The sequence below is a fragment of the Monodelphis domestica genome, chromosome 5 (genome assembly GCF_027887165.1).
Source record: "Monodelphis domestica isolate mMonDom1 chromosome 5, mMonDom1.pri, whole genome shotgun sequence".
In the NCBI taxonomy this organism is placed as follows: Eukaryota; Metazoa; Chordata; class Mammalia; order Didelphimorphia; family Didelphidae; genus Monodelphis; species Monodelphis domestica.
The window spans coordinates 233,413,130-233,440,412 of NC_077231.1; the positions used below are offsets into that span (position 1 = coordinate 233,413,130).

The following is a 27,283-nucleotide window of genomic DNA, read 5'->3' on the forward strand; positions in this document are numbered from 1 at the left end:
TAGAGAGTCTTTGAACTCCTCAATGTTAGCCCATCTCGAAGCCAAGCACTCAGTCCAAGCTCTGCTATTTTAATGTACTGAGACCAGTATCTTTGTGGAGAACAAAATGTCTGTTTGATTAACTTTTTGTGGGCTTTTTTCTTATTGCCTTTCCATCTATCTCCAAAAGACTTTGTATGTTTTAAGGTAAATTTTTGCCTTATTAGTTTTGACTCTTTAGCCACGTGTCCATGAGTGAGTTCATTCAATGTCTACGCAATGGCAGGATAACTCTTAGCAAACTTGGGATAACTTCCAACCCTTCCCTTCCACCCAAGTGGGTATGAACACTAGACGAATGCTTCTCCCTTTTTTCTACTTAATTTAGATAATTATATCATTTCCTTCTACATTTTTCTCACTTCTTGGAATACAACGGGCACACATTCTTCACAGAAGCTCTGCAAAATTGGCATTTGTCTATTGACTGCTTTAGACCAGCTTCTTCCAGCCATTCCAACAATCAGTAGTCTCTCCTCATATTCTTTCAGCATTTTTCCAAAAACAATGATGCCATTGAAATACACTAACATGACCAGGTGGTTGTTGTCTCTATTTTCTCCATCAACCACTGGAAAGCAGCTGCTGCTTCCAAAATGCCTTGAGACATATGTTCAAAGCTGTAAAATCAAGTTGGACAAATAAAAGCTGCCCTCTTTTCCTTGCCTTTCTCAGACATGGGAGTCTGATAGCTTATAAAAGAAATAATTGGCATCTATATAATGCTTTAAGTTTTGTTAAATGCTTGATATATTGTCATTTGATCTTCAGCAACCCTGTGAAATTGGTGCTGCTTATTATCCTCATTTTACAGGTGAAAAAACTGAGACAGAGGTTAAGTGATTTGCCCAGGGACACATAACCAGTAATTGAGATAGGATTCCAACTCAGGATTCCAAATCCACCACTCTATCCACTGCACCACACTGCTGTTCTTGTATACATGCAAGTCCAAGACTGAAAATCACTAGCTGCCTAGCAAATAATGCAGGGCATCTTGAATCCTTGGTATAACGTACTGGTTCACTTTACTATTCTTGTTCAAAGTACTGTTTTGTACACATCTTTCCATTCTTCTTTGGTATCACTATTATGGAGGGTGGATAAGGACTGCAGGATTCTGATATCATTAACTAGAATTTCTTTGAAATTATTTGGTGGTCTTCCATCTTAGTTAAAAGAATCTCTCTATATCTTTCCATGAATGGTCAGGAATTGATGTGCTGGACTGTGTCCTTTGCAACTCAAGTGTATCTCCTATCCCATTCATGTAGTAAGAAAATTCCTGTCCTCTTGCTAAGATTTAGCCACAACATATCCTTCCATTCTTCTTGTATTAGGAAGTCTCCAAAGACACATTGCCTCAGAATCTAGTCCAGAGGATAAAAAGTCACTTTGACACCTCTTGTCTCTTATCTTTGTTTTTTTTAAATTTATTTTTATGTACATTTTATATTCTTTCCCTACCAATGCTGCCCACTGAACCAACAAATGAAACAAAAATAATGCCCTCATCATAAACATACATTTTAAGGTATGGCCAGTGGAGAATTTTGTTTCTTTGGACCATGCTTATCTTTCTCTGCATTTTAAATATAAAATCTCTCTGCCTGGAGATGAGACACATATTTCATCTTCAGGATTCTGGAATTTAGAAAACCATTCTAAGTTTTAATATAAATTAAATTTTAAAATTTAAATTCTAAAGTCATTCAAAGTTATTTTCTCTATAGTGCTATCATTATATAAAATGTTCCTGTTTTCACTTGCTTTGTATCTGTTCATAGAGGTTGTCCTAGTTTCTTCTAAAATTGTCAGTTTCATAATTTCTCATGGCATGATATTTATATTTATATACCGTCTCTTTAGCCATTCTTCAATAAGACAGTCTCTTGGTTTCAAATTTTTGGCTACTATGTATAGAGCTATATATGTATACAACATATAAATATGTTTGTTGTACATGTAAGTACCTTTCTTCTTTTGTACTCTTTGGACCATCAACCCAGCAATATTTGGGTCAAATAATATTCTATTACATGAATATGCCACATTCCTCAATGTTCTCCCAGGTGTCTGAGGTGAACTAAAGGAAGCCCTCAGATTCCAGTGTTTTTCACCCTTTTTGACCCTCCCTTCAGAATCAGGAAGTTTGTTTGATTCTGATTATTCCTTCCCTAGTTTATCCTCTCCCTTAATCATCCCTCCTTCCTGTCCCCAATTGTTTCCCTGTTAATTTTTATGTATTTTTAACCTAAGCTGTGTTTATCCTTTTGTTTCATTGAAGTATAAAGTTACACTCCTTCCATAGTCTACTCCTCCCATACACTTCTACGTTTCTATATTCTCATACTATCTCAATGTTGAGTAATAGTAAATTCTATCATTTCTTCCTTTATACACTAGAATATTTTGTTCCTTTATCAGCTTTCTAATTCTTCCAGTTTTAATTTCATTGATCATACTTTATTCTAGGAAAATTATCTTTTTTCCCTTTTGAGTCTTTGCTTATAGTTATTACATAATTAATGGTCTTTTGGCAGAAGAGTCCCTAGCAGTGTAATTATTTTTTAATATTGGCCAATATTTTTCTATCCACTTAATTCTCCAGTTTTAGTTCCTGATTTGGGGCCTTGCAGCAGTCCTAGCATTTGTTTCTTGCTGTTTTGGAGTGGAATGATTGATATCACTTGGTATTGCCTGGAATCCCTTCTGGAGTCTTTGAGGCTTGAGTGTTGGATGTTCAAGGTCCTCCCTGGCATCTTGGGATGAAGTTTGGGGGACCTCAGAGTTGCCTGGGCCTAGCCTGACCCAGTCTTGTTAGCACCAAGCTGATCAATGCTTGCTGCCTGCAGCCCAGAACTATGACTTCCATCCTCCTCATCCTAAGGTTTTCTGACCATGTGGGGATTTCTCAGGGAAGTCCTCTGGTTTTTTTGGCTCTGAATACCGAGCCTTGCATACTATACGCGTCTTGTTCAGCTTGGTTAAGCTGACGCTAACTTTGCTAGATGGACCCCATTTCCTATTACTCTTGGGCTTCTGGCTGACGTTTTGTGAAGCAGTAGGGTGGATAAAGTCATTTGTTATAGTTTCTCATCTGGATGCTTTTTATCACTATTCAGTGTGGTATAAACTTGAGGCTTTAACTGGAGTAGGTTTGTGGAATCTGGGTCGTCTTTTCAGACAGTCTTCTGGGGGGACATCCTAAAGTCCTTCCTCTGAAGAGTCTCTTCTCTCTGAAAATGTCTCTTTATAGTGTTTCTTCATAAAATAACAGTTAAGACAGTTCTAAGAAGGCAGGAGTTCTTCTCATTTCCCTCATTAACTCCCCATGAAGGAGAATTTTACCTCTCACTCATTACATAAGGAGAATATCAGATGTGTTGAAGCTGAAGCTCTCCAAGTTCCTCTTCTTCCTAAAGACCGTAACCGTTTCCATAGCTTCTCTGGAAGTTTTTGAAGCTGAGGTTACCCAAAGAGGATGTTACGGGTCTTGGATTGAAAGCCACGCTTTTCATTTGCCATATTTTAATGCAGACAGAGGCACCATGGTGGCTATTTCTTTAGGCTGTGGAAGCCTGGAGCTCTCTTTCTCAGGTGGTGCCATGGGGGAGTGAATTATTCAAACTCTTGTTACTGTTAGATATCTTAAGTAATCTCTGGCCTTCCTCAACTGTCTAGTTACCCACAAGCCAGTGGGCAGGCACTAGGAAGAGATGATATGCTCTGCTTCTTCTGTAGTGCTTTTCAGAGCTTAACCATGAATTTAGGGCCACCCCTCAAAATATTCTGATGGCATACAATTTTGGGGATTGGGAGCAGGTTGAGGCAGGGAATTAAATGCCAATTTGAAAGGGGTCAACCACTAAATATCCCCACCAAGCTATCTGGAGGCATCTGTTAACAGCTAGTCTACGTGTCTCTCCCTGTGGACTCATTTCTTTGACAGGTGTTTCTGGGCACTAACAGATCCATCACGTTTCAGATTCAGTCTGCCAGTGCTCACTTTTGAGTGAGATTCAGAGTACATCTTTTTTCAGGGTGCTAAGTTCTATGAAAGACCTTTAGCATTAGAGTTTGGTGAGGCTGACTTGCTGAGCCCTTGTTCCATATAAACACAGCTTCTCTGTTTGAGACTTATAGCTTGAATTCTGGGGAAATGCTACATAACTGATCAGCCTAAGGATGAATCATCTGTGAAGAACAACCTCATGAAATGAAACATGGTCAGTTCCTCTGGTTAGGGGTATGCTATGTGTTGAGTGAGGGTTTCAGCATTGAGAGAAAAAGGAGAAAGAGAGATTCGAAGCAGGGCCAGATAGAATGGTGCATGGTCTCTGTTCTTTATGACAGAAGCAAACTTTTATAATGAGAGAGTTCTGCTAGGCAATAGATCTATACATCAAGATGTGCGTATAGTGGTGAGATATCTGCCTGTGAGATGACATAAAGGTTTTTTGTTTATGGAGGGTTGGTACAATGTTCTCCTGGTTCTGTTTCATTCTGCATCAATTCATGTAGGTCTTTCCAGCTTTTTCTTAAATTATCCTACTTATTGTTTCTTATAGCACAACAGTATTCTATCACCTACATATACCACAATATGTTCAGCCATTCCCCAATTGATACATATCTCCTCAAGTTCCAATTCTTTGCCACCACAAAAAGAGCCAATATAGAGAGAATTATTAAATATAAAGAGACAGAAGAGCTTAAATCATTACTCTTGGGATTTACATAAAACAAAGTCTTTTGCATTAATAAAGTAAGTGAATATAGAATTAGAAAAAAGTAGAGGGGGAAAATATTAAATATCAACAAGTGTCTGATATCTAAACCATATAGGGAAGTGACAGAAATGAAAGAGATCAAGGGCAACTTGCTAACAGATGAGTAGTCAAAAGCTATGAAGCAGCTTTCAAAATATGTGCAAACCATAAATAACCATGTGAAAACAATCCAATCCGCTAATGAGAAAAATGTAAATTAAAGCCACTGAATTTTCACCTTCCATTATGTAAATTGTTGAAGATCCTAAAATGTGGGAGGGGCTATAGGAAGAGACAATAAACCAGCACTATTCTAAGCCTTCAGGATCCAAAGAAAGGCAAAACATTATCCATGCTTTTAAAGATCTCTTAGTGGATGATGTATACTGGGAAAATTGGAGCTAATCTCAGAGAGAAGGCACTAAGAATAAGGCACCAAGGTTTCATATGAAAGTTGATCTTTAGCTGAGACTTGAGGGAAGCTAGGAAGTAGGGCTGAGGAGGGAGAGTTACAGGCATATGGGACAGCCAGTGATGATGTCTGGAGCTGAGATAAAGTGTCTTTGAGGAACAATGTGCAGGCCAGTGTCCCAGAATCAGAGTATGTGAAATGTAGAAAAAAGGGTGTACAGTGTTAAGAAGACTAGAAAGGTAAGAGAGAACCAGGTTTTATAGAGATCTTTAAAAGCCAAATAAAGGATTTTATATTTGATCTTGTAGGCAATGGGGAGTCACTGGTGTTAACTGAAGAGGGCAATGACACGGTTATACCTACACTTGAAGAATAATTTGATATTTGGGTAGAGGATTATTGGAGAGGGGAACAACTTGAGGCAAGGAGATGAACCAGATATTGGTTGTCCAGAGACAAGACTTGGCAATAGATTAGATATTTGGAAGAGGTGGTTTGAAAGAATGAGTTGAGGATGACATCTAGGTTGGGAGCCATGGTGTCCAAGAGGATGATGGGTGCCCTCCTTGGTAACAGGAGCTCAGAAGAAAGGAGAATTGAAGGGAGGAGATAAGGAAATCAGTTTTGAACACATTGAGTATAGGATATCTACAAAATATTAGTTCAAGATATCTAGTTGGCAGTGGCAGATTTGAGACCAAAGGTTAGAAGAAAAAATTAAGGCTGGACAAATAGATCTGAGAATAATCTGCATAGAGATGACAATTGTATTCATGGGAGCTGATGATATCATCAAATAAAATATCTATAGAAAAAAGGGCAGAGGATAGAGCTATGGGGTCATCCATGGTTAGTAGGCATGACCCAAATGACAATCCAGTAAAAGAGATTGAATAGCAGACAGGTAGGAGAACAAGGAAGGAGGCATGAACAATCAAAGCAAAGAGAGCATCATGGAAAAGAGGGTGATAAATGACATCAAGGTCTGTAGATAAAGATTGAGAAAAGTACATTAGATTTGGTGATAAAGGGATAGTTCGTAATTTTGGAAAGGCCCAATAGATACAGTGGTGAATCTGTAAAGTGGTTCAGCCAATCTGAATATTCATTTGGAATTACATAAGAAAAGTGATAAACTGTCCAAATCCTTGACCCAAATGATCTCATTACTTGGCATATATACCTCAAGGAAGTTAGAAATAAAGATCCCACTTAGATGAAAAAATGTGTTGTACTATCTGTGGTAATAAAGATCTTGAAGTAAAGTAGATCTTTTGCTCTGGGAATGACTTTTTAAAAAAAGAAACTGGGTTTACAAACATAATGGAACATTATGGAGTAGAAAGTGACAAATATAAAGAAGTCAAAGAATCATAACATGTGAACTAATATAGGGCAAAATAAGCAGACCTGAGAAAACAGTAAACATGCAATAATTTAAAAAAGATTATTAAAAGTTCATTGAACATAGTAAAAAAAATGAATCTCAAAGAACAGATGATGAAACACACTACCCTTGCCACACCTACTAAAGGCAGAGAATTAGGGGCTCCCATGATGGAAAACTGTATATATGGTTAGATGTCAGCATCAGCTGTCTTAATGGTTTCTTCTATCTCAGGACAGAGGGTTCAAAGAGAAGGGGGTTGGAATTGAAATGTCATATAAAAAGGAAACAAAAAAAAAAAGATTTTCTTCAACTAAACCTTCTGTATAGCATCTGCAAATTGCTAGGTAAGTTGCTAGAAGTAGTTACACTCTTTCGTTTTCCCCACTTCTGGCCAAACTAATACTTTTCAGAATTTAGCCCTAAATTGTGGGACTTGTTAGGAAAAGTTGCACCAGTAATCCTGGAAGCTGTACCATTTATTGAAAGTACTATATGATCTGCAGACAGGGAATTAAATGACAGTCTCTAAGTGGTAAACTACCACACATGATGGGCATACTGTCTTGATGGCTTCAAGTCTCAAAATTCAATTCATACTCATAGCATCTTTAATCTGCCATGAACATTCATATCTGAGCCATAGTTAAAATTTGCCTGCTATTGCCCTTTGTTGGGCATCTTTTTTCAGTCATTGACAATATCACATTTGAATCAAGTCCAACAAGTATTAATGCCTGCAAAGTGGCATCCCCCCCCCAATAAGGTATAATTACAGCATATCAATGTACCCTGTTCCTTATCAATGAGCACACATTCTTTGATATGTTTTGAAAGTCCGAGAATTCTTGCTTGTACCTTTTTTCCATCAGTGTGAGTTGTTGGTATGACAGAACTCACTACCAACAAGTGGGAACTCCTAAATCCCCTCTTGACTCATTTTGAATTACTGGTGTCCTAGTTGCTGAAATGCTGAATTTTTGAGAAGCAATCCATCACAAGGATTTTGTTCAATGCCTAGAAGTTCTCTTTTTCCCCCATCAAGCAGTATATATGGTGGCAAGCATTTTTAATAACTCTATGAGCAACTTAGGTAAGCTTTGGAGTTCCTTGGGATAAACAGACCATGAGAAGGAGTTGTAATGCCTAAACTCTGTCATGATACTAAGCCCTGGAGCTCTCACATAAACCAGGGTTCATCTCTAATCCCCTTTGGGCCAACACAGATCCCAGGAAAACAGCCGGAACTCGTGAAACATGAATTTCTCAGTCTTTAAGCAGTTCTATTAAACTGAATCCCACCTCCCCCAAAAAGAGTGGCACTCATTTTAAGCCAAGAGATTGTAAAAACTGGATCTCAAAAGAATTGGAGGACATATATTATGCTTAAAAAGCATGCTAATTAATATCACTATTAAATGATAAACACTATGTGTTTCAGAGAGGCAAAGTACCCTGAGGCTTGGGGGGAAGGCTTTAATTTACAGAGGTAATCACAGAAGAGTTTCTGGAGGAGATGGCATTTGAACATGATTTTAAAAGAATGGTTAGGAATTAGTAGGATAATTTAAGCATAGGGAAGAAGTCTAACCAAAGACACGGAGGCAGTCATCTGCATAGGATGTTCAGGAGACTACCAATTTGGCTAGAACATTTCGTAGGGATATAAAAGTAGTAGAAAGAGGCTAGAGAGGGTGATTCTGATAAGGAATGTCCATGAATGGCTGAAGCATTTGAAATGTTTCAATAATTGGAAACACATTTCTGAGGTCCCCACTCTGCTCTTGAATATTCTTTTTGACTTTGTACATTTCAAATGGTTTGTTTCTTCAGATACAGATTTTAGGGTCTTTCTATGAGGGAGAGCTTCATGCAGTGCCAGCTGTACATAAATAGTTTAGTTGTTTCGCAGCTACATAGCACAAATATTAACTCTTCTAGATGTGAGAGTAGATGTCCCTTTTAGTTATAGTCTTCCCAAGAGGTTTGATTGGCTTGGCCAAGTTTTCATGGGCATAAAAAATAGATCTCTCTTCCTTTTCTTATATTCAAAACAGCTTAGCTATATTCTGCCCTTTTTGGATGTTCTACAATAAATGTATTGCTATGCAAGCCCTAAAAATATGGGCAAAACAGAATACTGGTTGAAACTAGGGGAACAGGTACCAAGGAACCCTGGAGCTGTCCTCTTACACAAAAAGTTAGTAGTCTATTTTCTTCCCTGGGATTGCTCCTGGAGCCATATTTGAGGAACAAATATATGCTCAAATTGAACTAGTCATTAACAGCCTGTGCCAGCAGTCTATAATTTCCTTGTTAGCTCCTCATCAGAAGACTCAACAACCTTATACTCTCTCTAGAGAATCATGATCATATGGCCCAAGAGTCTCTGGTCTCACAGGTTTTTATCTACTCACTAAGGGATGTTGAGTTTCTTCCCATTCCAAGGATTAAAGCTTAGAAGGAAGTCTTTAGGCCAATCAGCATTCTCATCATAACTTATAGCTTCTTTGCGTTCCTTTCTCTAACCTTTGGAGCTGGATTTTCTTGCCATACACATGAAAATTTGTACCCTTTCTCTTTAAAGCTATTATATCTTCCATATTCCCTTGTTTCCTATTCTCAGGTGTTTTTTCTCTACTCAATAGGAAATATAGGGTCATCTCATCTAGCCTTCTTATATTCCCTTTTTCTCATCCAATTTGATGACTAAGGTTTTGGGTTTTGTTTTTTTTTCATTTAGGATAAGACTTGGGGTTTTGGTGGATGGAAGAATAGCATTATTGAAGTCTTTTAATGGTCATAGGATTATTTCACCATCTGATATCTTAGAGTTCCTTTGCTTTATCCCTAAATGAGAAAGTTGTCCTATCTTCTCAAGCAACTAGCAATAATCTTTCTTAAGAATTTAATCTAATTTATTTGAGTTTTAAGAGCTAGCAATGGCTGAAATGATACATACTGTCAATAAGAGGATTTTCATGGGTACTTGTGTTATTTTCTGCCTTTGAAGTCCACAACACAGCCTCTAGAGAATTTCTGGATGGTAGATAACCCATATGATTGGAGGCTTAGTATAAGATATTGCAGGGGCATCCATTCTTGGGTAAAAACATACCCTGAAGTGGACTCTAGATATTCTTCCTCAGAGTCCTTTTTAGGTTTCCATAGAGTTTGGGGGGTTGTTTTTCCCTAGTCCCTCAAGGATTAAGGATTTCAGATCCCTAGTAGTGTTTATTCCTTGATCTAGGCAGGCCTTCCTTTAGTATTATTGAGTTAAGCCTCCTAACCACTGAATGGATATGAAATCCAATTATCTAGTGCCCAGGAGGGTCTGCTACAATATATAGCCTATATATTGTTATGGTGCTATTGTTAAAGGGGAAGGAGACAGGAGGAAACATAAATATTTTATGTTTATTGATGGGAAAGGGAGAGAAAGGAGGGTAACAAGGGAGAAGAAAGTACTTAATCTTATTCCCCAAACCTAAATTTCCTTATTAATATCCTAATGGCTAACTTATCTAGGCTAAATAAGTTAAGTTTCCCCAAACAGGACTTCCCAAAACAGAGTCCAGTTAATGAGCCAAGATTCCAGAGGAAATGTCCAAAGTAGGTCCAGCAGAGAAGTGGTTCTTCTTTGGTCTTCTGTCCAGCTGCTAGCAGCCAGTAAAAACAATTTTTTCTCCTCTAGAGCTGGTATCTTACAAAGGGCCAGAAACCTTGTAGAAAGATGGAAATCTCCACTATCTCCAAAAGCTTCCCCCAGGACACTTTTTTCAGTTGGGACCTTAGAATCTTGACCCAGGCTCCCATGTGATTCTGTCACATGTCCCTGTCAAACAAATGCAGTTCATTTTGCAAAATCCTTTTGCAATCTTTCTTTGCTTACTACAATATGGAGCCTTAATGAGAAAGTTATGTTCTTGGAACCTTCCCTTCTCTTTGGTCTGTTATGATCAACACAAGTTTGGGAATGATGTCTTCAAGGTCTAAAGACTGTGCTTTCTTTCCTAGTCACTAAGTAAAAATAGCCATTGGTGAATAAACTGGTAAGCTTTCCTGCACCAGGCAGACTTTCTCAGAACTGCCATGAATAAGTAGAATACACAATTCTGTACATTATACTTCAGAGTGGCATAAATCTATAAATACTCTTTTTGTCATCAAATAGTATATAATCTACAAGCCAACTAGAATTGCTAAAAACCCAGATGATTGGTTATGAACCCCCTCCTCCACAGTGGCCTTAAAGTTCATACTCAGCTAGTACCCAGAGTATTTCTAGAGTCTAGTGAACAGTAATCTCCATGCCTTCCATTAAGATTTAGTTTCTTTGATACTTCTGACATCCACTGAAGCTAAAATATACTGGGTTGGAGCTATACAAATGCCTGTAGCTTCCCTTGAGTATATATCCTCCCACCACAATTGAGAAGCTAACATGTATTATGAATATTGGTGCAAATAAGGGTCCATTTTGGTTTTTTATCATGTCTATGGACTCCTGGGAGGTAGGTCAACAATATGGATCAATATGCTTTGTGACCAGATAAATTTGGATTTGTAAAGAGGAAATTCTTGTGATCAGATATGAAAAGAATACCTTACACTCTCTAGATTGAGATGCCAAATCTCATGTGTTTTTGCAAACCAGTTGTGTCTGCTATTAATTTTTCTTTCATTGTAAGCTGTGTGAATAGTGGGCTCCCAGCTCATCTCTGTCTTTTGAGCTCCTGATTTCTCCTGGTTAATTTTGGGTTATGGATTATTCTATTGTGATTGATGAAGTGCTATTTTCTAAGTAAAGGACTAACCTTGAATGATGGGGCAGTAGCATTGCCCACTGAAGTGGTCATTTATTTGGCAATTGATATATTCCATCTCATAGATGGGGCCTTCTCTAATTTTACTTTGAAAGCTACTCCCATGTTTATAGTATGTTTGGATTATGTTCAATTCAAAGCAAGACATACTGCATAGTAAACGATGCTCCCTTTTTTTCTCCCCGCACATTCAGAAGTGTGCTGCCCCATCCCTATATCAGTGCTATCTCTATACTCTGTATTTTGAATCTAGTTCAGTCCTTATACCTTCATTATCTTTCCTTACCATAAGAACCTAGATGTCTTGGGCATCATTGCAAACAGCTTCCAAGTGGTCCTGCCTCTGCCTCTGCATTGGCATACGATAAGCTGTCACTCACAGTAGGTAAAAGCAAACCTTGCTGAATCCTCTATGACTGGGGAAACTCCTGGGTCATGGAACCCAGACAGCTTTGGGTGAAGTCAGAGAATCTTGCCTCTACGTGACTGCAGTCTGAGACGTCTGCATCTCTAGCACATCCCTGAAACTCTTCTGCTTAGAAAGGAGCTACGGGAAAAGCGTATTACTTCTGCCACTGCTCCAGCCTATACTAAATGAAAAATGAGAACTCCACAGAGTTTATCAGCAGGACAGTTCATTGATTTCTAAGGCAGCATTTAACTCCCTCAAAAGCGAAGTGCGAATAAAACTTAGAGATGTAGGATTCTTGGCTCAGAAGGCAGATGAAATTCAGTTTTAAACTGATAAGAACAACTCAACGTGCTTATTGTGGGCTCAAGGCTATTTATGGGCCAAAGACCTATGATACATCCCAACCACTGAGAGTTGATGGAGTCACTGATCAGTGGTAAGGACATAATCTAGAGAAATGGGTTTGACACCTCCATGGTGCTCTCAACAGACTGTCGTCAACCAGTGCTGAAGCGATTGGCTATATATCTCTCTCTCTAGTTGAAGTCCATCCCTAGGTAGCTGAACTTCTAACTAAAGAAGAGGTTTTGAGTGCTGTTAGGCTCTTCTCATCTGGCAAAGAACCTGGTGCTGATTCCATTCCAGCAAAGATTTATAAAGCCTGGGATCCACTGGCCATACAAAAGCTGGGCTAAGACTCTCTGGGTTATATGGCAAGAGGAGATTATCCTCCAGGAGACCAAGGTTGTCTCTATTGCCCTCTATAAAGCAAAAGCAATCCATATTGGTCATTGTTGTAAGAGAATATGCATATAAAACCAAAACCCCCAAATAAAAATACAGATAAACTAAAGTGAAAAATAGTATGCTTTGACTTGTATGCCAACTCCATTGGTTCTTTCTCTGGAAATGGGATAGCATTCTCTGTCATAAATCCTTTTCAATTATGAAATATGAGTGACCTCTGGTACTGGACTCGCTAGCATGGTGTATCCACATCAAAGAAGGTGCTGTGCTCTATGAGTAAAGCAGAATTGTTGTAGCGCAAAAGAAACACGAGGTGTATCCATTTTGACATCTCCATCTCAAATGCACACATGGGCTATTTGTCTCTGACCGTAGTAGAGTCTTCTGAGCTCAGAGTGGTCTGATCAGATTCAGTCCAACACACTGTACATTGATACTGACATACTGATGTTATTTTGGTCCTCTTTGGGTACAGAGGATAGCCACACTATAATATTACTGGTAGAACTAGAAACTGTGACCAGGACCTTCAGGATCTTCTCCCTAAAAGGGAAGCACAGGACAGGCAGAGAGGAAGGAAGGGTTAAAGATAGAATTATCAGAAGCAACTACATATAACTGAGAATTGAACACAACCAACAATTTGAAAGGAAATGAGTGATTTATAAAATACCCCAAATAAGAAATAAAGATCTTAATCCTAGAGAAACTGAACAAGTCATAAATGAATTACCAAAGAAGTACAAGGATAAAAAGAATTTGGGATACTTTTTGGCCTCCTTGCATCTTTTTTATCCTTAAACAGGGAACTGATCATCCCAGAAAATTGTTCTTTTATTTCTTCTATTAAATGTATTATTAGGGAATTGGCCATCCTGGGGCATCTGATCTCACAGAATTTGAACCTATGTTGTTCAGTCATTTTTCAGTCATATCTGAGTTTTTGTGATACCCCATTTGGGGTTTTCTTGGCAAAGATACTGGAATGGTTTGCCATTTCCTTCTCCAACTCATTTTACATATGAGGAAATCATGGCAAAGACAATTAAGTGACTTGTTAAGAGTCTGTAAGTAAGAAAGAGTCTGAGGCCAGATTTGAACTCAGGAAGATGAATTTTTCTGACTCCAGACCAGACACCCTATCCTCTGTGCCACCCAAATATCCTTTGAACCCACAGAAATCATCAAACTGGGGTAGTCATCCACCAGGGGAGACCCAGCCTATCAATAGTCCCAAGGGAGTCCTGATTGTGGCAAGGCCCCAAGAAACCCTGGTAGCATAGCTGTGTCAACAGCCAACAGAATGTAGGCATCTAACACCTGCTGGGAATGGGCAATAGGGGTCAGTACAGGGGAAGATCCCTGACTCCTTGTCTTGTGGTCCTTCTATAACTTAATAGGAAAGACTTCTTTGGGCCTTAGCGCATCATTTGAGCCAAGCTCTTCAAAAACTAAGCTCTCTTTTATCCCTAGATCCTGTGTCTGATTTTATATCCAAGTTAGACTATTATTATTACGAGATGTCAATTAGTCCACAATAATATAAAATAAGTGACTAAAATGCCCATATCCTTTGTCCTAATGATCTCACTGCTATATTTCATATATTTCTAAATATCAGTCACACTTTAATGATACTTAAGAACCAGAAAAAATAGCCACATATTACTGACTAGATGAAAAAATTATTTCTTATGGCATAGCAATATTCCATCATCTTTACATGGCACAGTGAATATGAAGAATCTGGAGAAAAATAGAAAGTGTTATATAAACTGATACAGAGTAAAATCCAAGAAAACAATCCACACAATGACTACAACAGTGAAAAGTATGAACAGCAAAACTGAATGTTGAAAAATTATGATGTCCAAGATTTGTGCTAAATAATAAATGGCAGATTGTACTTTTTCTTCACTTCTTTGCAGAACTTGTTGCTGTTTGGTAATTTTTCAGTAGTGACCAACTTCGCGATCCCATTTGGGGTTTTCTTGCAAAGATACTAGAGAGGTTTGCCATTCTTTCTCCAGCTCATTCTACAGATGAGGAAACTGAGGCAAAAAGGGTTAGCCTAGTCACACAGCTAGTGTGGCCAGATTTGAACTCAGGGGCTTCTGACTCCAAGTCTGGTATTTTATCCACTGTGCCACCTAGATATCCAAAATGTGTTTGATTTAATTGACTGAACTGACTTTTCCTCCTTATCCTTCATTATAAGAGATGACTAAGAAGGGAGGAAAATATTTAGAAATGAAGGTGATGAAAATAAGTTTTCAATAAAAATTCAATTAAAGAGCAGAAGGAGAGAGAATTTCTCATGGTTCTTCGTATCATCCTAAATTTCCCTTTTCTGACTGCTTATTGGTAGAAAGAGCTTTGAAATGCTGCTGCTGACCTTCCAAGTCCTCTGATTGGTTGAGGTTTTTGTTGTTTTTTTTTTTTGACTCAAGAAATAATGTGCTTTAATTGAAATGCTGAGGCCTGTTTGTGGATTTATGTTCATGGAAAGAAATGGTCTCTTCTGGTGCTTTTTAAGAAGGCTGTATACACTGGTTCAAAATCTCTTCTTGGACTCTGAATGCTAGACATGTAACTCATCTCTGCATCATGCTGCTTTCCCATACAAAGAGTGGACCAGTTTGATTCCCTCTCTGACTAGTCTGGAATCAAGCATCTGTGCATTACTTAGACACATCTGCCAAGGTGCCAGAGTCAGTCCCTCTGCAGACCATGCCACCTGCCATCAGCGCTATTTGGGATGGGATGGGATTACTGGAAGAGGCAGCCCCAAGCACAATTCAAGAGCCACCTGTTTGTTCTTCATCATTGGCCTCTCCCCCTTACCCTTTCCTATCTAAGAACAGCTGCTCAGGAAGAGGCCAATATGGCTTTTGATAATTATGATCCAATACTGTGTAGGCTCAGTAGCAGAGGCTATCCAATCAACCTGAGAGATACAGATATTTACAATTCTCTTAATTTTTTCTGAGATGGGCTATATAGGCTTCAGAGGTAAGGATATAACGTACATTATAAAGAAGGTCATTTTGATGACTATATTTGTCCAAAAAGAATGTTAGATTTGTGAATGAATAGTTCTGTAGCAGTGGAACTAGAGTATGGAGCTTTGGCTCTAATTATAAGTTGTAATTATGGGCAAGTTTATTCATCTCTTATGAACCTCAGTTATTTCTTCTATAAAATGGGGTTACTATTTTCATTGTCTATCTCATAAGGGCTATTGTGAGAAAAGCACTTAAAATAAAATTAGTTTGTAGATCCACTGGGTTAAGAACCCTTGTTTTAAATAAAGGAACTTCATCAATATGATGATTTGATTACCTAGCACTTTACTGGAAAAGACTTGTCAGAGAAAAAAAAGAGTCCTAATAGGGTGTTTTCAAGTATTTTAGAAAGTTTCAGGCATAAGAGATCAGACTGGTGTGACTTGGCCCCACATTGCAAAATGAGGAGCACTGGGTGGCAGATATAACAACAGCGGGTTTTAACCTTGATATAAAAGAAATATTTCCTATATAGTGGAACTTTATAAAAGTAGACTAGGCTACCTTAAAGGTCACAGGATGACAGGATGTTAAAGTTAGAAGGGATCATCATGGTAATTCAGTTCAACTCATACCAAGAAGGAATCTCTAGCATATCATGGCCAACAAATTGATCATCTAACCCCTGTTAAGAAACCTCCAATGAGGGAAAGTCTATTACCTATTTTACAAGGTAATCTATTTAACCTTTTGGTGAATTATATCATCTTTCCTAACCTTGCACCTCAATTTCTTTGTACCCATTATTCCTGGTTCAAAAGAACAATTCCAATCATCCATCTGAAAGTCTTTGTTATAGAGAAATAAAGATTTTGAATCTAATCCAGATAATTTATTCAGCAAGGCATGTGATTGCAAAAATAAATTGAGTACAAGGGTCTCAGTACAAGGATACAAGGATCTTGAACTTTGCTTTCCACAATTATTACACAGTTGAAAGGAAGAAAAAATAGGATTATAGGGATTTAGTCACCTTCTTTGTTGTTGGTGGAGAGGACTGGGACTTTCAGAGTTGGGAAGGGTTCAGAGTTGTCACTTTCCAAAAATCAAGTGACTTATAAGAAGTCAAAACATATTCTTATAAAATGTTGGATAATGCAAAGTGGAGTTGCTAATGCTATTTTAATATAATGATTCCATTCCTTCATCCTGGAATTTTTTAACACCAAGGTCACTTATTTAAAAAGCTTTATTCAAGATTTCTGGAGAGAATGATAGTCTACTTTAAGGGGCATCAGAGAAGTGGGGTGAGAAGAGCATCTAGTTGCTAGGGATAAGCAACAAGGATTGTGAAGAGTGCAAGCAAGAAAAATAAAGCCTTGGAAGATGTGCTACCCAACCCCTCCTAATTGTAACCAAGATAACCAGGACATGAGAGCACATCAGGAGGAGTCTCAGCTGTTAATGTGAGATTCCTCAATTACTTGCTGTAAGGTATGTAGGGAAGTTTGTATGTCTTTAGACTTGCAGATATATAAGCAATAAAACTTTGATTTATCATAAAATACATGCTCCTCTTTCAGAGGCATGATGAGTTCTAGTACCTTATTGTTTTGCAAACAGACATGCTAGAGAATCAACCTTAACTTGGAGACCAGAGATGGCAAAGGAAGTTGAAATGAACAGTTTTAAAACTTCCACAGACTGCTCATATGCTGGTTCCCCCTATAAAAGGTAGGACTGCATAGACAAAAAAGATAAATGACTGGCCCCCATGCACTGTTTTTTTATTTTTTTGGTTGCTGGTGTCACATTTATGGTGGTGCCACCAACTACCCAAACTGCAAGCTGAAGAATGACAAAATGAGCCTGTAGAATGGTTGATAAGAGAGACCAGGAGTCCCACAAGACTGCATATTGGTAGGAGTGATGTAAATGCCTGCTCCCTACAAACAAAATTAGTGTAGGGTTATTAGGCTAAGTAGTGTTAGACCTGAGATCTACATAAGGATAGCAAAATAAAGTACTTGTTTGGAAGTCAGTGTGAGCTTCAGAAAATCTGCAAATGAGACCAGTCCTAGATACATTGGTAAGTAAGACAATAACCAGTTATAAACAATCCTACCATATTACATTTTTAGTGAAATTCTCTACAAACCCCCATTACTTCCACCATGTAAACCAACCTACAGGAGCTATTTCAGGTGATACAGGTGCTATTGCTGAACTAGGGTGGATGAGCACACTGACAGTACATGACCCATAGACTGTAGAGATGTTACTCATGTTCTTTGGAGAAGCAAAGGATTTTACACAGACATGAGATGGAATGCTGGAGAAGCAGAGATGACAGGCAAGAGCAGTTGGAACGTTCAGGAGCAAGGGTTTCTGGGAGAGCAACAAACTCTGGGGCAATTCAGTTCTGACCCTGGAGAGAAAACAGCTGCTAGACCCACTTCAGGACTGGAATAACCCCATTCCTGAGGATTTTCCCTGTCATATCTGAAGCCTACTGTGACTCTTTACTGACCTGTCTCTCTGAATTCAAGACCTGTGTGGACTGATCATTCAGCTTGCCTGAGAGGGTTTTACCCTGAAGGGTAGACTGGACCAGTTTCAAAGCCTGAACCTCCTCATCCATTCCAGCTTCACCTAGAGACACTGCTGCATCTTAGTTTAGCCTAGGTTAGCTAGCATAGAAGAAGACAGAGAGGGCTTCCAGGCCAGTCCCTGGGGTTAGCTGAGGGCTGAAAGGACCTGCCATTGACCTGTGTCTCTTAGTTAGGGAAACCCTGTTGACCCGCTTCCCTAACCTCACCCTCGTTGCTCTATCCTTAAATAAATATCTGTTAATAGATTAAAAGCAGTTAGATAAGTATCAAGAAGAGTCAAGAAAGTTGATGAGTGGAGGTTTTTCCCTGGAAGGAGAGCTTTTTCAAGACCAGGATATGTTTAACTCCCGAGTCATCTATTGTTACTGCTCTCTCTGGCAGTTTTCTGTTCAGAAGGGGACCTCGAAGGAGAGGTTAGGTTCAGCAAACTTCCTAGCCAACCAACTATACTCTTCTCCTGAGGCGTTCTCTATCCTGACACAGATTGCTGCAACATCTTGCCCACCAAAGTGCACTGATCCAAGACAAAGGGTAGCCATCTTGCTCTCTGCCTCTAGGAGGGAATACCCTGACAACTCAGGTTACCAAAACCCACTTGATCATTCATCTATAATAACAACTCAGGATCTCCCTCCCTTTTTCACTGGGTACGTGGGATTGTGTGAAGCAGAAAAGATGATTTTCACCAGAGTGGAGCTGTTAATTACATAGTTAAGGGACTATACTTGGATTTGAGTCATAAGAAAGGAATTATCAGATGAGAATGGGGGGGGGGATAGAGCATTGGAGATACTCATTTTCATGTCATAGGACACCCAGCTCCACTCAGGTCTGATCAGATTAAAGTGGTACAGGACTTAATCAGTTGCTGCTTGGGCATGTAAAGCTGAATGGAAAAATTCAACAAAGAATGAAGAACAGGAGAAATGAGAAGTAATGCCAAGATGAGTCCAAGAAAAAGGGCAAAGTGGTATAAAGGTGAAATTTAATGGTTAGATGCAGTTTATTTACCAAAATAGAAGAGAAACAATAAAATAGAGAAATGTGAAAGAGAAGAGAAACTACTATACTACTCCTCATCCAGGAGGTCCAGTAGTGAGTAATCACATGGCCTCCTCCAAGATGGAAACTAGTCTCTTAGGAAACTAGGAAAGGAGTCAGCCTTTTCACTCACCCAACCAAGTAGTCCAGGAGTCAGAATCTAAGTTGAAGTTAGGATCCACGCAGCAGTCTCCAATGAGGTTTCTTGAAGACAATCTCCAGGAGATATTCTCCACAAGACTCAACTTCACCAGACTGCCAACTTATGGATTTTGTATCTTTTATGGTGGTTTCCTATCCCCGCCCTTCTTCACAGGGGCCAATCATAGTTTCCAAAGTTGTTATACCTCTGAGTTCTCACTTTTGGATTCACATGTTTTTGAGTGTGTGAACTCTTTTTTTTTTTGCTTTTATGCAAATTTCTTTTTTTTCAACTTTAATAATATTTTATTTGATCATTTCCAAGCACTATTCATTAAAGACAAAGATAATTTTCTTTTCCTCCCCCCCCCCATAGCCAACGCGTGATTCCACTGGGTATCACATGTGTTCTTGATTCAAACCCATTTCCATGTTGTTAATATTTGCATTAGAGTGTTCGTTTAGAGTCTCTCCTTTGTCATGTCCCCTCAACTGCTGTAGTCAGGCAGTTGCTTTTCCTCGGTGTTTCTACTCCCATAGTTTATCCTTTGCTTATGAATAGTGTTTTTTCTCCTAGATCCCTGCATATTGTTCAGGGATATTACACCACTTATTAATGGAGAAGTCCATTACATTCGATTATACCACAGTGTATTAGTCTCTGTGTACAATGTTCTCCTGGTTCTGCTCCTCTCGCTCTGCATCACTTCCTGGAGGTTGTTCCAGTCTCCATGGAATTCCTCCACTTTATTATTCCTTTTAGCACAATAGTATTCCATCACCAAAATATACCACAATTTGTTCAGCCATTCCCCAATTGATGGGCATCCCCTCGTTTTCCAGTTTTGGGCCACCACAAAGAGCGCAGCTATGAATATTTTTGTACAAGTCTTTTTTGTCCATTATCTCTTTGGGGTACAGACCCAGCAGTGCTATGGCTGGATCAAAGGGCAGACAGTCTTTTATCGCCCTTTGGGCATAGTTCCAAATTGCCCTCCAGAATGGTTGGATCAGTTCACAACTCCACCAGCAATGAATTAATGTCCCTACTTTGCCACATCCCCTCCAGCATTCATTACTTTCCTTTGCTATCATGCTAGCCAGTCTGCTAGGTGTGAGGTGATACCTCAGAGTTGTTTTGATTTGCATCTCTCTGATTATAAGAGATGTAGAGCACTTCTTCATGTGCTTATTAATAGTTTTGATTTCTTTATCTGAGAACTGCCTATCCATGTCCCTTGCCCATTTATCAATTGGAGAATGGCTTGATTTTTTGTACAATTGATTTAGCTCTTTATAAATTTGAGTAATTAAACCTTTGTCAGAGGTTTCTATGAATATTTTCCCAATTTGCTGTTTCCCTTCTGATTTTAGTTACATTGGTTTTGTTTGTACAAAAGCTTTTTAATTTGATGTAGTCAAAATTATTTATTTTACATTTTGTGATTCTTTCTGTGTCTTGCTTGGTTTTAAAGCCTTTCCCCTCCCAAAGGTCTGACATGTATACTATTCTGTGTTTACCCAATTTACTTATGGTTTCCTTCTTTATGTTTAAGTCATTCACCCATTTTGAATTTATCTTGGTGTAGGGTGTGAGGTGTTGATCTATTCCTAATCTCTCCCATACTGCCTTCCAATTTTCCCAGCAGTTTTTATTGAATAGTGGATTTTTGTCCCCAAAGCTGGGATCTTTGGGTTTATCATATACTATCTTACTGAGGTCGCTTTCCCCCAGTCTATTCCACTGATCTTCCTTTCTGTTTCTTAGCCAGTACCAAATTGTTCTGATGACTGCTGCTTTGTAATATAGTTTAAGGTCTGGGACTGCAAGGCCCCCATAATATGTGTTTTTTTTTTATTTCCCTGGATATCCTTGATCTTTTGTTATTCCAAATGAATTTTGTTATGGTTTTTTCTAAATCAGTAAAGAAATATTTTGAGAGTTCAATGGGTATGGCACTAAATAGATAAATAAGTTTGGGTAGGATGGTCATTTTTATTATTGGCTCGTCCTATCCATGAGCAGTTAATGTTTTTCCAATTGTTTAAGTCTAGTTTTAGTTGTGTGGAGAGTGTTTTGTAGTTGTGTTCATATAGTTCCTGTGTTTGTCTCAGGAGATAGATTCCTAGGTATTTTATTTTGTCTAAGGTGATTTTGAATGGGATTCTCTTTCTAGTTTTTGCTGCTGAGCTGTGTTGGAGATAGATAGAAAAGCTGATGACTTGTGTGGGTTTATTTTGTATCCTGCAACTTTGCTAAAGTTGTTGATTATTTCAATTAGCTTTTTGGTTGAATCTCTAGGATTCTTTAAGTAGACCATCATGTCATCTGCAAAGAGTGATAACTTGGTCTCCTCCTTGGCTATTTTGATGCCTTCAATTTCTTTTTCTTCTTTAATTGCTACTGCTAGTGTTTCTAGTACAATGTCAAATAGTAGAGGTGATAATGGGCATCCTTGTTTCACTCCTGATCTTATTGGGAATGCGTCTAGTTTATTTCCATTGCAGATGATATTAGCTGATGGTTTTAGATATATACTCTTTATTATTTTTAGGAACAACCCTTCTATTCCTATGCTTTCTAGTGTTTTTAATAGGAATGGCTGTTGTATTTTATCAAAGGCTTTTTCTGCATCTATTGAAATAATCATGTGATTCTTGCTAGTTTGCTTGTTGATGTGGTCAATTATGTGGATGGTTTTCCTAATATTGAACCAGCCCTGCATCCCTGGTATAAATCCTACTTGATCATGGTGGATGACCCTTCTGATCACTTGCTGGAGTCTTTTTGCTAGTATCCTATTTAAGATTTTTGCATCTATATTCATTAGGGAGATTGGTCTATAGTTTTCTTTCTCTGTTTTTGACCTGCCTGATTTTGGAATCAGTACCATGTTTGTGTCATAAAAGGAATTTGGTAGAACTCCCTCTTTGCTTATTATGTCAAATAATTTGTATAGTATTGGGATTAACTGTTCTCTGAATGTTTGATAGAATTCACTGGTGAATCCATCAGGTCCTGGGGATTTTTTCTTAGGAAGTTCTTTGATGGCTTGTTGGATTTTATTTTCTGATATGGGATTATTTAAGAATTCTATTTCCTCTTCTGTTAGTCTAGGCAGTTTGTATTTTTGTATATATTCATCCATATCACCTAAATTGGTGTATTTATTGCCATATAATTGGGCAAAGTAATTTCTAATGATTGCCTTAATTTCCTCTTCATCGGAGGTGCTGTCCCCCTTTTCATCTTTGATGCTGTTAATTTGCTTTTCTTCCTACCTTTTTTTAATTAGATCGACCAGTACTTTGTCTATTTTGTTTGTTTTTTCAAAGTAACAGTTTCTTGTCTTATTTATTAAATCAATAGTTCTGTCACTTTAGATTTAATAATTTCTCCCTTAATTTTTAGGATTTCTAGTTTGGTTTTCTGCTGGGGGTTTTTAATTTGATTGCTTTTGAGTTTTTTTATTTGTATTTCCAATTGATTGATCTCTGCTCTCCCTTGTTTGTTAATATAAGCATTCAGGGATATGAATTTACCTCTAATTATCGCTTTGGCTGCATCCCAAAAGGTTTGAAAGGATGTCTCGCCATTGTCATTTTTCTCGATAAAATTATTAATTGTTTCTATGATTTCTTCTCTAACTAAATGATTTTGGAGTATCATATTGTTTAATTTCCAATTAGTTCTTGATTTGGTTTTCCATGTACCTTTACTGATCATTATTTTATTGCCTTGTGATCTGAGAAGGATGCATTCATTATTTCTGCTTTTCTGCATTTGTATGCTATGTTTCTGTGACCTAATGTATGGTCAATCTTTGTGAATGTGCCATGTGGTGCTGAGAAGGTGTATTTCTTTTTATCCTTATTTTTCTCCATATGTCTATTAATTCTAATTTTTCTAAGATTTCATTCACTTTGTTCACCTCTTTCTTATTTATTTTTTGGTTTGATTTATCTAAATTTGATAATGGTTGGTTTAAGTCTCCCACTAATATGGTTTTACTGTCTATTTCTTCCTTCAATTCTCCTAGTTTCTCCATTAGAAATTTGGGTGCTATATTATTTGGTGCATACATGTTGATTAGTGATATTTCCTCATTATCTAAAGTCCCTTTTAACTAAATATAATTACCTTCCCTATCCCTTTTGATCAGGTCTATTTTTGCTTTGGCTTTATCAGATATCATGATTACCACTCCTGCCTTCTTTCTGTCAGTTGAGGCCCAGAAGGTCTTACTCCATCCTTTAATTCTGACCTTGTGGGTGTCGACCCGCCTCATGTGTGTTTCTTGAAGACAACATATGGTAGGGTTTTGGATTCTAATCCATTCTGCTATTCGTCTACGTTTTATGGGTGAGTTCATCCCATTCACGTTCAAAGCTATGACTGTCATTTGTGGACTCCCTGGCATTTTGATAACCTTCCCTGGTTCTAACCTTTTCTTCTTCGGCTCTACCTTTTAGTCGAGTGATTTACTTTAAATTGGTCCCCCTTGTCCCCTCTCTTGATATGTTTCCCTTTTTAGTCCCTCCCTTTTTGTTCCATCCCCTTCCCCCTCTCTTTTCCTCCCCTTTTGTTTTCCCTCTCCCCCTCACCCCCTTGGTTTTCCCTTCTCCCTACCCTTTTTGGGTAAGATAGAATTCAAGATCCCAATGGATCTGGATGTTTTTCCCTCTGAGTTGATTTCCCTGAGAGTAAGGTTTAAGTAAAAATTCTCTTCCTCTCCTTCTTATAGGAGTTTTCTTCCCCCCCCCCCTTCCCATGTGAATCTTTGTGTGAAAAAGATTATTCTATTTGGTCTTTCTTTTCCCCCTATTTATACATTACATTTTCCCCACATATTAGTATACATAGATTGATATAAATGTAGTCCTTATAGAAGAGAGTTTGAGTAAAAGAAGAAGATAACATTTTTTCCTTTTCCCTTTCCTTCATATTTACCTTTTCAGGTATTCCATGCTCTTTGATTTTCGATATCGAACTTTCCACAGAGCTCTGGTCTTTTCATTGCAAAAAGTTGGAAATCTTCTATTTTGTTGAATGCCCATACTTTTCCTTGGAAGTATATAGTCAGTTTTGCTGGATAGCTGATTCTTGGTTGAAGACCCAGCTCTCTTGCCTTTCTGAAGATCATGTTCCATGCCTTACGATCATTTAGAGTAGAACTTGCAAGGTCTTGTGTGACCCTGATTGGCATTCCTTTATATCTAAATTGCCTTTTTCTGGCTTCTTGTAGGATTTTTTCTTTTGCTTGAAAGCTTTGGAATTTGGCAATTACATTCCTGGGAGTTGTCTTTTGGGGGTTTAGTGTAGAGGGTGTTCTGTGAGCTCTGTCAGTGGCTGTATTGCCCCCTTGTTCTAGAATCTCTGGGCAATTTTCTTTGATTATCTCTTGTATTACGATGTCGAGTTTGGTGTTTATTTCTGGCTTTTCTGGAAGTCCAATTATTCTTAAATTATCTCTTCTCCCTCTATTTTCCATATCTGTCACTTTGTCAGTGAGATATTTTATGTTCTCTTCTAATTTCTTGGTCTTTTGGCTTTGCTTTATTAGTTCTTGCTTTAAAGCCTGGTTTTCTTTTACAGTTTGGTCAAACTGGTTTTGTAGATGCGTGAATTTCTTTTGCATTATTTCCCACTTTTCCTCCCAGAAGGCTTCCATCTTTTTGCTCATTTCAGATTCAAATTCTTCATGGGTTTGTGGAGAGTTTCCATTTCCTTTGGAAGGTATTGGAGCATTTGCTTGTGTTTCCTCTTCTGTCTCCTGTGTTTTGTATTTTTGCTCCATAAAATGTGTCCAAAGTCGCCCCCTTCTTGTTTCTTTTGGAATTTTGGGACTTTTGTCCTTCTGTGTATGTGTAGTTTGCCATCTCTATCTGAGTGGGGGAAGATTAGCTTTTCTTATCTCTGTCTGGCGTTCAGAGGTTTTAGCCCTAGGCAGATTGTTCGTTCTATGCAGTTGTTATTCTGTCTTCCTGGGGAGCCAGGAATTGCTGGTGTGTCCCTGTTACTGCCCTCCTCTCCTCGGCATCCTCCTAATGCTTCTCCGTTGCCTTACTTCCACACTCTGAGCCTAGCTTGGCCCTTGTTCCTGTGCCTTAGCCGGTCAGCTGCAGCACTCTGCAGGGGGAGGGGCCGCGGTTTCCTGGAGCTCCGAGGGCTCCTAATGAGATTAGCTTTCCCTGGGTTGAATTTAGTATGCCTTGAGGCAGGGACTTTTTTTCGTGAGACTCCAATGGAAGGATCCAGCCGGGGGTTACAAGCTCCCCCCTCTCTCTCTGTTTCCCTGCTGTCTGGGTGCGCCCTCGACTGAGTCAGGTTGTTTTCAGGATGTGGCCTTCAGAATAGCCAGCTCCCAAGGCCCTTTTGCCAGCCCTGAGGGTTGCTGTTGTTCCAGATGACCCTGCTCTCTGAGGGGGAGGGGCTGTGGCTTCCTGGAGCTCCAAGGGCTCCTCCCAGGGGGTTAAGAGCTCCCTCGTCTCTCTCTGTTTCCCTGCTGTCTGGGTGCCCCCTCGACTGGGTCAGTTTGTTTTCAGGAAGCTGCCTTCAGAATAGTAGGCTGTGGGGCTCTGAGGTTGCCTCTGCTGCCTCGGACTCGGACTTGGCGCTCTGGGTTGGGGGGGATAGGTCCTAGGACCTTCCTTCTGCCTACCCCTTAGGTCGGAGTGGTCTCGGGTTCTGGCTTTTGGGGGGGGGCGTACCTTTTGATTCAGGTCCAGGTCCAGGAGGAGGACTCCCAGGGTCTATGTTGTTGATCGTTTTGAATTTCGGTGCCCTAGGAGCATTCGGTTTGAGATCGGTAAGGAAGGGTTTCAGGAGATCTGGACTTTAGCTTTCTCTAAGCCACCATCTTGACCGGAAGTCCGCCTACTTCTACCAAGTGTGTGAACTCTTAACAGAATTCAAGAGTTTCTGGCTGAGTTAGAAAAAAGGGTAGAGCTCTTCCAAGTATTTTGCTGGCTTCTTACCTCTAAAGGTGTTAACTCTCGTCCTAGGAGTAAGAATTTGTGGACTTCCCTTACTTTAGAATGAAGTATGGGTGTATTCTTTTTGTTGATTAATTCAAAAGTAGACAAAGGAGAGTTAATCCTTTCTTCAGACTAGTGAGGTACTAAGTAAGGGTACTTAAGTTATTGTTATTCCAAAGTATAACTCCAACTAGGCAAAGAGAACCAAAAATTTCCTTACACAAAACCCCCTGTGATTCTTTGGGAGACTAGTCTCCCCAATGAATCATTTTATATAACTATCTTGTATCTCTAAAGATCTTCTAGCTAAAGGTACATACAATATTCAATAGAGATAAGAGGGAAATGAGAGAGAGAGAACAAACCAATGTTTGTTAGATTCATTGACAATAAGCAAATTGGGGGGGCAATCCCCTGTGGCATACAAGTTTACATTGAAAATACTTGTCTTCAACCCCCCGATGTTCAATCAGTTATGTTCCAAAGTTCATGCTGGATCTTCTGACTGGGGACATTTTCTTCAGGCATCTTCATGGTGCCTTCTTCAAACAATTCATCTTCTAGATTCAAAGAGTTATCGAGCTCTTTTTCCTAAAATCTTTCTTTCTCAGAAGATTTTTTTTTTAGTTTTGTGGCAATTATACAATCCTCCCTGAGATCCCCCTTGAGGAGGATGTTGACCAACAATCATATCAGCTTGGAATATATGATTGAGTTATGAGGTATAGTCAGTCAGTTTCAATAAAAACCACTCTCTTTATATGTGAGCAATAAATCCAAGAGTCCTTTTCTCCAATTTTTACAGCTGTTGCAGTGGTTAACTTGAAATGGACCTTCCCAGAAAGCCTGAGTTGCTCCAGTATGCTGGAAGTTCTTTATGTATACCTTGTCTCCTAGGTTTAGGTCATGAA

The 27,283-nt window shown here is 38.8% G+C and overlaps 1 long non-coding RNA gene across 2 annotated transcripts in view; it reads right to left on the reverse strand.

Annotated features, from left to right (window-relative positions):
* LOC103100417 (uncharacterized) overlaps nucleotides 1-27,283 on the reverse strand; it is a 95,192-nt gene that overhangs the window by 39,289 nt on the left and 28,620 nt on the right. The window contains exon 3 of one of the 2 annotated variants that reach the window (XR_473228.3): nucleotides 10,008-13,138. The exons of the other annotated variant lie outside the window; for it this stretch is intronic. This is a non-coding gene — a long non-coding RNA (uncharacterized LOC103100417). Of the gene's footprint in view, nucleotides 1-10,007; nucleotides 13,139-27,283 lie in introns of those variants that run through there. 2 annotated transcript variants of the gene reach the window in all.